General features: G+C 40.6%; 1 long non-coding RNA gene across 1 annotated transcript; it reads left to right on the top strand.

Annotated features, from left to right (window-relative positions):
• The first annotated feature begins 180 nt into the window (after positions 1–180).
• LOC128315155 (uncharacterized) lies at positions 181–11,140 on the top strand. Its single transcript, XR_008297617.1, has 3 exons — positions 181–509; positions 1,405–1,816; positions 8,655–11,140. It is a non-coding gene; the product is annotated as an uncharacterized LOC128315155 (long non-coding RNA).
• The last annotated feature ends 1,848 nt before the right edge of the window (positions 11,141–12,988 follow it).

Here is a 12,988-nt window from a genome sequence, read left to right as displayed (position 1 = left end):
TTCGAGCCCCGCATCAGGCTCTGGGCTGATGGCTCAGAGCCTGGAGCCTGTTTCCGATTCTGTGTCTCCCTCTCTCTCTGCCCCTCCCCCGTTCATGCTCTGTCTCTCTCTGTCCCAAAAATAAATAAACGTTGGAAAAAAAAAATAAAGTAGCACTTTCACAGATTTATGGGATTAGGATGTATACATCTTTTGGCAGGCATTATTTGACTTTCCACATATACCATTTAGTTTTTCTGGTCAAAAACACTTGTAGTGTTTTCAATGTGGGGAATTGTATTTTCAGGAAGAAATTAATAGATGGTGTTATATACAAGAGAAGAACCACGAATCACTCATTCACTCACCAAGTATTTGTGTTTACTATGTGTCAGGCACCGGACAAGGAGCGTTCTGGGGATACAGATAAGAGCAGATAAGTCTGTAGAGTGTGGTGCTTATGAGACAAGACTCCAAAGTCTGATCATCTGATTTTGAACCTTGGCCTCACCATTTATACACTGTGTGATGTAAGCAAATTACTTAATTTCTCTGTGCCTCAATTTTGTCACTTATGAAATTAAGATAGAATTAGAACGGTCCCATAGGGTTCCAACGATGATTTGGTGAGATTCTAGGTAACCCCTTTGGCCCACTGGCTGGCATATAGGGTTCCATAAATGTTAGCTTTGAGGTGGAGAGTGAGGGAACAGAAAATAGAGATCACGGAGTATATAAGGGCTTTCCAAAGCTAGATCTTAAAAGTTCAGTTTCTTTTAGGGGAGAAATGAGGGATGTGCAGTGAGAAGACATAGTGAAGGATTTAGAAACCATGAGGAATGGCTGAGGAGACTGGAGGAATTTAGCTGGGGGAGGAAAAGGCTTAGGAGTTACATGAGAACTGTATTTCAATACCATCCTTGGGCAGTTGGCACAACAAAAGAGATTAGACTTATTTTACTTCTATCCAGAAAAAATATCCAAGCCCAAGTGGAAATGGCAAAAACATTGATGTCAGTATTTGAAAGAACTTGTGAATAATAAGGAGTTCCTTTTTTTTTTTTTTTTTTTTTTTGAGGATGCTACAATCCCTTCTCTGTCTCCAAATATACTGCCTTCTTTATGGGGTGGTCTGTTGTACATCCATTTTCTTCTTTCCCCTTGTCAATTGAAACCCAAGTATTTTCAGGAACCAGTGGGCCATAAACTTTAAGGGAGGCTGGGCTTCTGCCCAGCCACAAGGGTGTAAAGCAGGATTGGTCTGAGCCAAGCATGGTAACCATGGCCTTTGTCATTATTTAGATCGGCAGTGAGCATGTGGGACCCAATTCTTGCCAATGAGATAGGAGAGAAAGGCCTTTGGAAAAGCCTTCATCTCTTAAAAAGATACAGGAGGGAAGTAAGTGCTCTCTCTCCCTGTTCCAGGTGTGAGACATCTTTGTGTGAAGAGGTGATGCCTGGAGATGGGGCATCCATCTCGAAGTGGTAGAGAACACATCTGAGGTCAAGGCTAACATCTAAGGCAGGCGGAGCAAGAAGACAGAAAGGGCCTGGATCCCTGATGAGCTGGATGAGCTACTAAATTACCTACCCTGGAGTCAGCATATAGCATGTCATTTATTATATCCATGTAATATATTAAAATATACTCAGTGTTAAAGCCAGTCACATTTTTCCTTCTTAGTGCTCAGAAAGCACCCTGCCTATGCAACTAGCAGCACAGAACCTTGACCACCCAGGCTCCCAGCAGAAAGTAACTACAGCCTCTCTATTGGTGTTATCACAATCCTGGCTTTGAGAATGGATTTTGAATGAAGATTTCTGACCTGCTTTTCAGGTAGGAGATTCCGTTAGACACATTTTTGGGTTCATTTTTATTCTCTGCATATCCTCAACTTTATCTTTTGGATCAACCCATTTCATTAACATGCTATGTACCTACCCAGCCAATTACAGTTAACACTAGAGGGTGTCTAGTGATCGAATAGGTTGCGTGCATTAACTAACTCCTTTCCGGAATTCCTGCATAGGCAAAAGATTAATTTTCTGAATCCTAAAATAGCTGTAATTCTGCGATACCAAAATTTATAAGCACTGAACTAAACTCACTGTATATTGATAAATCGATTCATCTGCTTTTACAAAAACTGAATCAAGAGATAGGTGGGAAAATATGTTAGCAAGCAATTAATAGAAGCTGCAGCACAAAATTATTTAATAAATGTTCTTCCCTTGTGTGGAAGAGAGAGCCGTCTCTGATTTCTGCTAAGCGTCCTTTTTGGAACACATCCCCTTAATACCCTTACGGTCTTCTTAGGCTCCTCACTTCCTTTTCTCTTCTGCCCCCTGCATCTCATCCTCCTTTTGAATCAGGATGAGTTGAAACAGTTTTCTGGCCCACTTTAGGTTCTGGAGAGGGACAGCTCCTCAGAGATCACAGTGACATGCTTTTCTCTCCTCACACTGCTTCTCTCTGTAGATTTTACAGGACCTATGTCTGTCTTTATATCTGAAAAAGAAGTAGTTTCATTCCAAGCCACATCCTTGCCAACGTTTATTGAGAATATCAATAAAGGACAACACATTTGTAAGAAACCTTTCTTTAAAAACTGGACAGAGCGGGAAAAGGTGATGTGTAGTCCCCAAGTCTAGGGAAGAATGTCAGTCGAGTCAAACTTTAATTATAATGTCTGAGTCCATGAAAAGACCAAGTGTTTCCACTTCTAACAGACCCTCTTCCAGTTAGAAGGCAGTGGTTTCCACAAGTCTGCAGCTATGTTTCAGTCACCTTTATAGGGTTTATAGGACTAAAGTACATAACTCATATTTTCTTATTTTCTATATTGTGGATACCTTGGCATTTGGGCCCTTGCTGACTGGTGTAGTATTGTAATTTATAAGAAATGCAGGTTTCCCCCACTATCTGAAGGAAGAACTCTCCTATGAAAGCTTTTATAAGCCGAAATTTATATGGAAAAATTTTTTGACTGTCCCCAAACCCCAAAAATAACCTCTCTTAGGCTTTTCAGATACCTTAGGACATATCATGTTAGCAGGTGCACAAAATAAATTTCGAGAAAGCACAGATGTTCACAGACACTGTTCAGAGCTGTGGTGGCTTCATGCTGAGATGCTGAATGTGGTTCCTGGGGAAGGAACCGGAGGTGCCCCTCTCACTGTTCAGCATATGCTGCCTCTGTAATGGCTCCATGCAAAACAAACACTATACACTATTTTCACTTTTATGAAAGTGAAAGTCCTCTTCAGATTGTGTTCTGTTGGCAAAAACAGCTACTCAGGTGCATAGCTCTTTCACAAAAATGAAGTGCCCTAACTCAAACTTTCAAAAAGTGGGAATACTTGTATATATTGGGTCTAAGTCCCATTTCTGGAACTGAGGTCCTAAAACCCTTGGAATTTCCTAAGTGTTGAGAGTGACAAAGGTGTCTTTTGTTATATTTATGAGGTAGCTTTAGGACTGAACCTGAGGAGGGGGCTGGTTGCCAGGGGAACCAACCACGTGATTAGAGGGTTGGAATTTTCAGACCTCTGAGGAGTGGGGAGGGGCTGGAAATTGAGTTCAGTCACCAATGGCCAATGATTTAATCAATCGTGCCTATGTGAGGAAGCCTCCATAAATCCCCAAAGGATGGGGTTGTAAGAGACCTTCCAGGTTGGTGAAGGAGATTTGGAAGGGGAGTATATTTGGACTTGGAAGCTCCACACTCTTCTCCCATACTCTGGTCTATGCATTTGATGAAGTTTTGGGGTGATGGGGAGTTTGTGGGTTCTGGAGCCCACGGTCAAGGATGAATTCTTGGAGACGTCTTTCGTACAAAAAGGTGATTTTATTAAAGCATGGGGACAGGAACCGTGGGCAGGAAGAGCTGCATTGTAAGTGTGGGAGTGACCGTTTATGGAGTTGGGCGAGAGGGAGTTTCCAAAGAGACTTTCACAAGCTAAAGACTTACTGGAGGCCTAGCTAATGTCAAGCTAAGGTTGTTCCCTCTAGTAAAGCATTAACATTAAGACTGTAGGGAGTTCCTGGATTTTTGGCCATGATGGGATTGCCTTTTTCTGGTAAACTGGTGGAGACTCTTGTCAGTTTAACCATTTGGGTTTTTTTTTGTCCTTTCCTGTTCTTGGTAACCTGGAGTGTCCAAGGATTATTATACATGTCCCAGCTTGAGCGGGGTGGGGGGGTTGCTGTTAGCCTGCCTGCACTTTGCTCCCAGTTTGCTTCATGCTCCCTCATCATATCTTTTCTGTCTGTCTGTTCCTGAATTATATCCTTTGGAACAAGCTCGTAATCTACTAAGTAAAATGTTTCTCTGAGTTCCATGAGCTGCTCTAGCTAATTAATGGAACCCAAAGAGGGGGTCATTGGAACATCCAGTCTATAGCCAGTAGGTGAGAAGCACAGATGACCAAGCTGGACCTGTGATTGGTGTGTGCAATGGGGGTGGGGGGAGAAGTCTTGCTTAGCCTTTAGCTAAGGGCTGAAATCTGTGAAATCTGACTCCGTCTCCTCTTTATTGTGCTTTATTTTATTTTTTTTTTTACCACTTCAAGATGGAACTAGGTAATAATACCTGTCCAATTGGTTTTCAAAATGTTTTTAGAAAACAAAGATGTTAATAGACATATTAACATAGATTCCAGATTAAAAGCTTTAGAGACTCAAAGCCCCCAAATGTTTTGAAGCCCATTATCAATATATAACTCTATATAAAAATAATACTTGGTCATAATGTAAGTGGAAGGGAAGCCATCAAGATCCTAATTTTATTTTCACATGCCTTCCATGGTTAAAAAAAAATTTTTTTTTAAAGGGGGGGGGGGACACCCGGGTGGCTCAGTCGGTTAAGTGTCTGACTTTAGCCCAAGTCCTGATCTCACAGTTCATGAGTTCAAGCCCCATGTTGGGCTCTGTGCTGACAACGCAGAGCCTGGAGCCTGCTTGGGATTCTGTATCTCCCTCTGTCTCTGCCCCTCCCCCCTACTCTCACTCTGTCTCTCAAAAATAAATAAAAGTTTAAAAAAATGAAAAACTATATGCCAACCTGTTTAAAAAATCTTTGGTACCTCTGTTTTTCTGGTGCCCTAAGAATGTGCTTAATCTGCCTTTGGGTAATTGGGTTCTAATTGAGCACCTACTGTGGGAAGCCCTGTACTTTTTGCTACATCATGAAATCGGGTGACATGACAGTGAATGAGTGATGGGCTTCTTAATTAATTCGGCAGGTCCTCAGAAAAGGTTTCTCTGAGGAGGGAACTTTTAAGTGGAGGCCCAAATAGTAAGGAGAACCAAGCTGTGTAAAGATCAATGGATAGAGCAATCCAGCAAGAGGAAGTGAAAGAGAAACAGGATCCTGGAAATCAAGTAATTTCCCAACTCGTCAGAGAGACGGACACAGCACCAGCTAATTTTAACACAGTGTGTTTGTTTCCTGTTGTACCAGCAGTGAGAACAGGGTGCTCTGAGAACCCAGAGGAAGGAGTGATTAATCAGAGCTAAGAAATGCGCCTGGGCTGTGCCAAGCAGCGTCTATAAAGATGTAGAGCAGCACCGGGAAGATTTAAATCCAGCCTTCACCACAGACGTGTCTTAAAAATAGATTGGGGCCCCACTCCACATTTGCTCGGTCAAGATCTCTGAGTTGGCTGCCTGGACATCTGTTCTTAACAAGCATGCAACTGACAGGAAGACATTTTGGAATCCTCGGTCTAGAGAACAGGCCTTGGAGTCAGATGACTTGGACACATGGCTAAGTGCCACTTTCTTCATCTGTAACGTGAAGGTAATAATACACTCTTCCTCACTGGGTAACTGAGGATGGAATGAGGAGGTAGTATTTGTACAGTGCCATAGATGGTTATTGTTATTGTAGGAAAACGATAGCCGTGGAGGTAACAGTGAAGAACTGACCCACTTGTCCCAGAGCTCACATAACGCAGCTCAGAATCTTAACCTTCTAAGAGCAATGACGGGACAAGGTTACAGCTATCTGGATAGGCCAGGGAGACACAAAAGCAGCAGAGAGGGCTAGGGTGGAAACCAGTTTCCACCGGGGCAAAAGGACAGTGAACAGCTGTGCAGCTGTCAAAGCTTCGTAGGAAACAGCTGGCTTTGCCTCTCCTGGTTTTTCTTTTCTTCTTTCCACTTCCTCTTTTCAAATGCAAATTGTTTAAAGTCTTTCCCACCCTAAGAGCAAGGCTAGCCCTTGGGTAAATCAAAGGGAAAAAAAAAAAAAAAAGGAAAACCCCTGGGAAAGTTAATGAGTTAGTTGGGCAGAGTTTGGCAGAGGGGAGGTCAGGACTGGGGAATCATGGATTGACTCAAAGCCCCTTCTACAGTCCATACAGACTGAAAAGTGCTGCCAGCAACCAGCAAGCTCACCCCTTCCCACTGGTCTGATGGGCCTGAGGAGAGAGGAAGGCAGTGGTGTCCACCCCCAACCCCCTTAACTATAAAACTGTTCATCCCATCCTAAACTAACTACCCAGAAACCAACACTTGACCAAACAAAACCACTCACTGTGGGATGGACACCAGAAGAATCACTTTCAGAAAATTGTTTACCAGGGTCAAGGTTATTTGTAGATGTACGAGAAGACACCTGCCTTTCTAAGCTCCAGTTAGTTCCAAATGTATAGGAGATGATGGAAATTCCTTCTGGAGGAGGATTTCTTTTTAGCCCTACCTCCCTTCTGTAGTTGTGGTCAAGCAGCAAATTCAGTGCTCATTATTGTAGTGTGAAGGGGAATGAATAGGTTTCAGATTCTATAATTTGTGAGATCAAGAATGGGGGCAGGATGACATGTAAGAAGGCACCACTCACACACTGCCTCCCACTTTCCAGAGACAGTGAGGAGTAAGAGTAAAAGGGTCATGGCTTTGGGGTCAGCCAGGCCTGACTCCAAATTCCTGACGTGCTCCGTACTAGCTGGCTCCTGGAAGAAGATGCCTTTGCTCTTATAGTTACACGCCAGGCACTCTTCTCTGAGCCAGTAGCTACAATAAACAGTCATTCCCTAGCCATCCAGTTTTGGCCTGTGACCAGTTATCTGATCATCCTACCCACTGGAGGCCCAGATAATCTTTGTATTGTGAAAGCAGGTAAAGTTTAACAACCAAAGTGTTTTAACCAACATATCTCAGTTCAAAGCAAAGAGACCACCTTTTATAACTGGGATGTCTGTGTGTGTCTTTATAAATATATAAATTTTATACATATATTTATTTATAAATATATATAAGTGCATATATATATATATATATATATATATATATATATATAACATGCACTTCCATATTAATGCTAAGAACATTTAAGTTTTGGCATTTAACCAGTGCTTAAGGGCTGATTCTGAAAAGAGAGCATTCCCTGTATTTTGCAGTTTGGTTCTTTTATATGTATATAAAATAACTCGTAAAAGAACAAGCAAGTCTAAACAAGAATTCTGGACCAGGAAAGAAAAATAAAGAATAGGTACAATATGGAACCTAAAATAATCAATTGAATCCATATGTGTTGTAATGCATATTTTGGGGTCTTTTTGCCCCCATCTTGTATTTCAGTAACCCCTTATATGTATGTGTGTGTGTAAACATATATACATATATACATACATGTATATATGTATATATGTTTGTATGTGTGTGTGTGTATGTTATTTGTAGATGCACAAGAAACCACCTCCCTTTTGTAAGTTCCAGTTAGCTCCAAATATATATGAGATGATAGAAATTCCTTTGTGGGAATGATTTAATTATTTAAGTTCTACCTTATAAGCCATATGATATATATATATACACAACCAGACACACATACATATGTAGCAGACATATGTCCTAAGCTCTTTTTTTTTTAATTTTTTTTAACGTTTTATTTATTTTTGAGACAGGGAGAGACAGAGCATGAACAGGGGAGGATCAGAGAGAGGGAGACACAGAATCAGAAACGGGCTCCAGGCTCTGAGCTGTCAGCACAGAGCCGGATGTGAGGCTCGAACTCACAGACCCGCGAGATCATGACCTGAGCCGAAGTCGGCCACTTAACCAACTGAGCCACCCAGGCGCCCCTGTCCTAAGCTCTTTAAAACATCATCTGATGTAATTCTCACAACATCCCTGATGCTTAGAAAAGTGAACTCTCCTCTCAGAGTTTGACAATATCAAGTTTTGGTGTAGTAGTAGAGAATAATATCCTCAATTAACTGAAAAGCATATTAAAATGCCTCTTTCATTCTCAATTACTCATCTGTATGAGGCTGGAGTTTCTTCATTTATTTCAACCAAAACAATATACAGCAACAGATTGAATGCATGGAAAGATGAGAATCTAGCTGCCTGTTAAGCTAAATATTAAAGAGATTTGCAAATATATAAAACAATGTTGCTCGTATCATGGCCTTTTGTTTGTTTGTTTTGGAAAGGATAATTATTTTTCATAGTTTTACATTATGATAACATGCAGCGGGCTTATTTTTGTTGTTTTAAATGAGTAAATAAATAAATGCAAATATTTAAATTTTTCTCAGTTTTCTAATATGGTAAGTATTAAAAGTGTAAATAATGTATCAGTCTTAACTTCAAATAGAGTGGCTAGTTGGGAAATTTTCATATTCTTTAGTAAAGCTCACTTTCATTTTTTGTTTTTTTTCTTAAATAGGCTTCACGACCAGCCCAGACTCCAATGTAGGGCCCAACTCAGGGCCTGAACTCATGACCCTAAAACCACAACGTGAGCCGAGATCAAGAGTCAGATCCTTAACCTACTGAGCCACCCAGGGACTGCTAGTAAAGCTCATTTTTTTGCAAGTGACTTTGGGAAAGTAATTTGAACTCTAAGTGCTTCATCAGTAAATAAATATGTAAATAAATAAAACAAGAATGATGCAACATTATGTCTAGGACTCAGGGGATTAGACAAAATGATATTGTGAGCTTCCTTCTAGCTTGAAGTTTTCATGATTCTAAAATTCTTGTCTATTGATAATTCTGGTTAAACCTATTGAAGGCTTAGCCAGGACCAAAAAGCCCAAGTTAAGTCCAATATATTGGCTCGTTTTTCTCAAAGAGGACTGACTCTCACACCCCACCCACCTCTGCCCACTACAAAGCTTCCATTGAATGCGGTACTGTGTCAGCCAGTGTGAACTCCATCTGCCTATCTCAAAAGAATGGAGCTCTGTACAAACATAGTCATACTTTTGGGGGCATGTGAGAGTGTATCAGGGCAATTGATTATTTCTTTTATGCATTGAAAGCCAAAGCACAGGGATAGAATGCTGATGTAAAAAGCAACATGACCCATTAGAAGAAATTTAACCAGTATCATCAACTCAATTTTGAACATCTTATTTGATGTTTTATTTATTAGAAAAATATTTATTGAGTGACCAAGATGGGCCATGTATGAAATACATAATATTTACTAATCATAAGTTTAGAAGAATGCTTTCTTTCTCCCCTGAAAAATAACCTTTAGCAGAGCACTAAATTAAATGTTTCATACTTAAGTTTCCTTTTCAGTTTTGTTCACATCCAATAGTATTTTATTTTAATAATATTATTTCACCAACATTTATTCTGTATATATGATTGCCAAGGACTGTGGTAATCTAATCCTTGGGGGAACCAAGCCATATGGATTTGGTCCATCTCTTTAAAAAGTTCACGATGTTGGGACACCTGGGTGGCTCAGCTGGTTGAATATCCAACTCTCTCAGGTCATGATCTCATGGTACATGAGTTCAAGCCCTGCTTAGGGCCCTACACTGACAGCGCAGAGCCTGCTTGGGATTCTCTCTCTCCCTCTCTCTCTGCCCCTCCCCCCCCCGCTCATATGCTCTCTGTCTCTCTCAAAATAAATAAACTTAAAAATAAAAAAAAATGTTTACAAGTTCATGACATAGATGGGCAATTATAAGATTTATACTAAGGAAATGCAGTCACTACAACAAAGGGGTAAATGAGTATTAAATGGTATAAACTGTGTATAGTGCAGGGACAAAAGCATCTCTTTGGCCTGAGGGGTGTATAGAGGGACCTTGAAGAAGAGGTTTTGAACAAAGAGGGAGGGACATGTGGGCTGATCCTGAGAGGAGAGAATAATCATGGGTGTGGGGACAATGTATATGCTGTTTGACTTGAGAGAATGGGTTGTAGATATCATTGTAGTCTTTTCCTTAACTTCAGATAGCCAGTCTCTTCTTTCTTTTTTCCACAAGTCTACTTGCTGCAAAGGTGAGTGTTCAAAGACCTACTACATAACTCTTTAAAGCCCCATGATTTGCACTTGCCGTTGCCTTGGTCTGGACTGTCCTTTTCTTGCCTTCTCTGGTGGATTATTTACTCCTATTTACTACTTATTTTTCAAGGCCCAGGTGAAATTTTACCTCTTCTGAGATATTTTCTTCCAGCAGAAGCCCCTCTTCTTGTGTTCCCATGGCATGATGCTCATCTTAAATTATTATATACATTTTTTTGTCTCCTATTTGTATCATATTCATCTTTGGGTCTCCAGTTTCTTCAAGAATCCTGGTGTGAAAGAATATTACGCTTGTTGAGGGAATGAATGAGCTGGTTCTAACACTCATAAGATCAACTTCACCTCTCCTAATTACCGATTTAATTCTAATTTGACATTATGTTTTATAGATTCTGAGCAAAGTGGGATACTCCCCCTTTTCCTAACATCAGAAAACCTTGGAGAAAAGCATTGTTATTTTCACAGTCAAGCATTTTATCCTAAACCTGGGCATCTGAATAAAAGACATTGACACCTGTTTCCTGCTTTTTGCTCATATTCTTGTAGCACTCTATTTATATACTAGCACTACCATTTTAGACACTGGAAAACCAGACAGGAAAGCTGCAGCCCCAACCCTCCTCCTCTATGTTTTTCTGATCACTATTGACATGTGAGGCTGGAGAATTCTTTCTTGTGGAGGGTTGTCCAATGCGCAGGTTGTTTAGCGGCATGTTCACCATCTACTCACTAGATTCCATCCACTACTCATAGTAGATATCAACGATGCAACCAAAACCATCTCCAGACATTGCCAGATAAACCCTGGAGGATGGAATCACCCCTGGCTGCAAACTACTGCATTAGGTCAAGATTGCTTCAGGTCCTCCCTTATAAACACACACGCATGCGCGTGCACACACACACACACATTTTCTCTCACACACATTCTCTCTCACATGCACACTCACACACACACCTCTTTCACATACACCAGCTCTCTCACACACTACCTCTCTCACACACATTTTCTCTCTCACATGCACATTCTCTCATACACACACATTCTCTCTCTACACACACACACACACACACATTCTCTTTAACACACTCTCTCACCTACATTCTCTTTCTCTCACACTCACAACACATTCTCTCTCTCACACACACACATTCTCTTTAACACACAATCTCTCACCCACATTCCCTTTCACATTCTCTCTCACACACACATTCTCACACATACACACACTCTCTTACACACACATGCACACACACACTTCCTTTCAGCTTTCTTTTTCCCCTCCCTTTTTTCCTTCTTCCTTACCCTTTTCTTGGTAAGTGTCATCATAGTTGTCTCTTCATCTTCAGCAACTACTCTCGGGAAAAACCAGTTTATTCTCTCAGGAAACAGAACATGTGAAGCCATTATTGGTCACTAATGACTTAGAGTAACCAAATATCCCAGTTTGACAAAGAGTGAAGAAGTTTCCAGGATGTGAACATTTTAGTGCTAAAATTGGAGAAATCCTGGGCAAACCAGAATGAGCTCATGTCCAACCCTTTTAACCTCTGATTCCTATGGTCCAGTCCGTGTATAACGTCTTACTCATACAAGCCCAGACCAAATATCTATTAGTTATAAAAACAGGATTACAATCTAAATTTTGTGCTTTTATAAATGCATTGAAGTTGCTTCTTTAACACATTCCGACCTCCAGCATCTTTCTTACCTTTTCCTCCTTGTCCCTGATTATCTTATACCTGCACTACACCAGCACCTTTCCTTCCTCCTACATTTCCAAAATTCTCTTATTTCTTTATTTTGAGGATTAACTTAACCTCTCTTCTTTCTCCTCTCACCTTTCAGTTCTCCCTTCATTGCCACCTTTCAAAACCAATTCCAGGAACTGACTTGGCAGTGATGGAGGAGACACTCCCTGGGGGGATAGATGGGTATTGGAGGAAAGAAACAGAGCAGTCTGAGTCATTATTGGCTTCTAGGGAGAAAGAACAACACCAGAATCATTTACATGTAATATCACGTATGTATTACTTTATGAGCTACTACCTAATAAGAATAGCTAAAAGTGGAAGCAGAGGAATGAGAAAATCATAACAGCTGAGTTTTGATGGGATGTCCGTATGGAAAATATAGATATACAGATTCTACCCTGAGTAGCTGTGGGGAGGATATAAGGCTGCCAGTGCTCAGTACTAGTTCCTGAGTACATAGCAAGGGGAAGAGGTTAAGGGTACGGGCATTAGAAGGGAATACAATTTGCTGTTTCATATCACTGGGTAAAGCCAATGTTATGTTCTCCTGATTACACCCTTATCTTCAACTCCTTTCTCCCCAACATTCAGTCCTTTTAAACCTGGTTACCATTTGGCCAACTAATTTGTCTTTGCCTCAAATGTTCTGAGGTCACTACATCACCACCACAAAATATTTTCGTTAGCAAAAGTGTTCTCAAACACAAGACATTAGCTCTGAAAGGAAAATATAAAATTATAAGATCACTGTAATATCAAATGCCCATCGAGTTAAAAGAAGATGAGAATACCCCTCACACAAGGAAGCAGTAACACTTTAGAACAAGAGACAGAAGGATTAGTGGGTTCTTACTCTGTGAACCTAAGGGTCTGTTGCATTTCCTACATGTAAAATGTTTCCCAAATAACCCTCATGATTCATGTTTTGAATATCATGAAGTTTGAATTATTTACTTCACTTACAAAAATCCATTTGG

This window comes from Acinonyx jubatus, chromosome C2 (genome assembly GCF_027475565.1).
Source record: "Acinonyx jubatus isolate Ajub_Pintada_27869175 chromosome C2, VMU_Ajub_asm_v1.0, whole genome shotgun sequence".
Classification (NCBI taxonomy): Eukaryota; Metazoa; Chordata; class Mammalia; order Carnivora; family Felidae; genus Acinonyx; species Acinonyx jubatus.
This window is presented reverse-complemented; position numbering and strand designations above follow the sequence as displayed.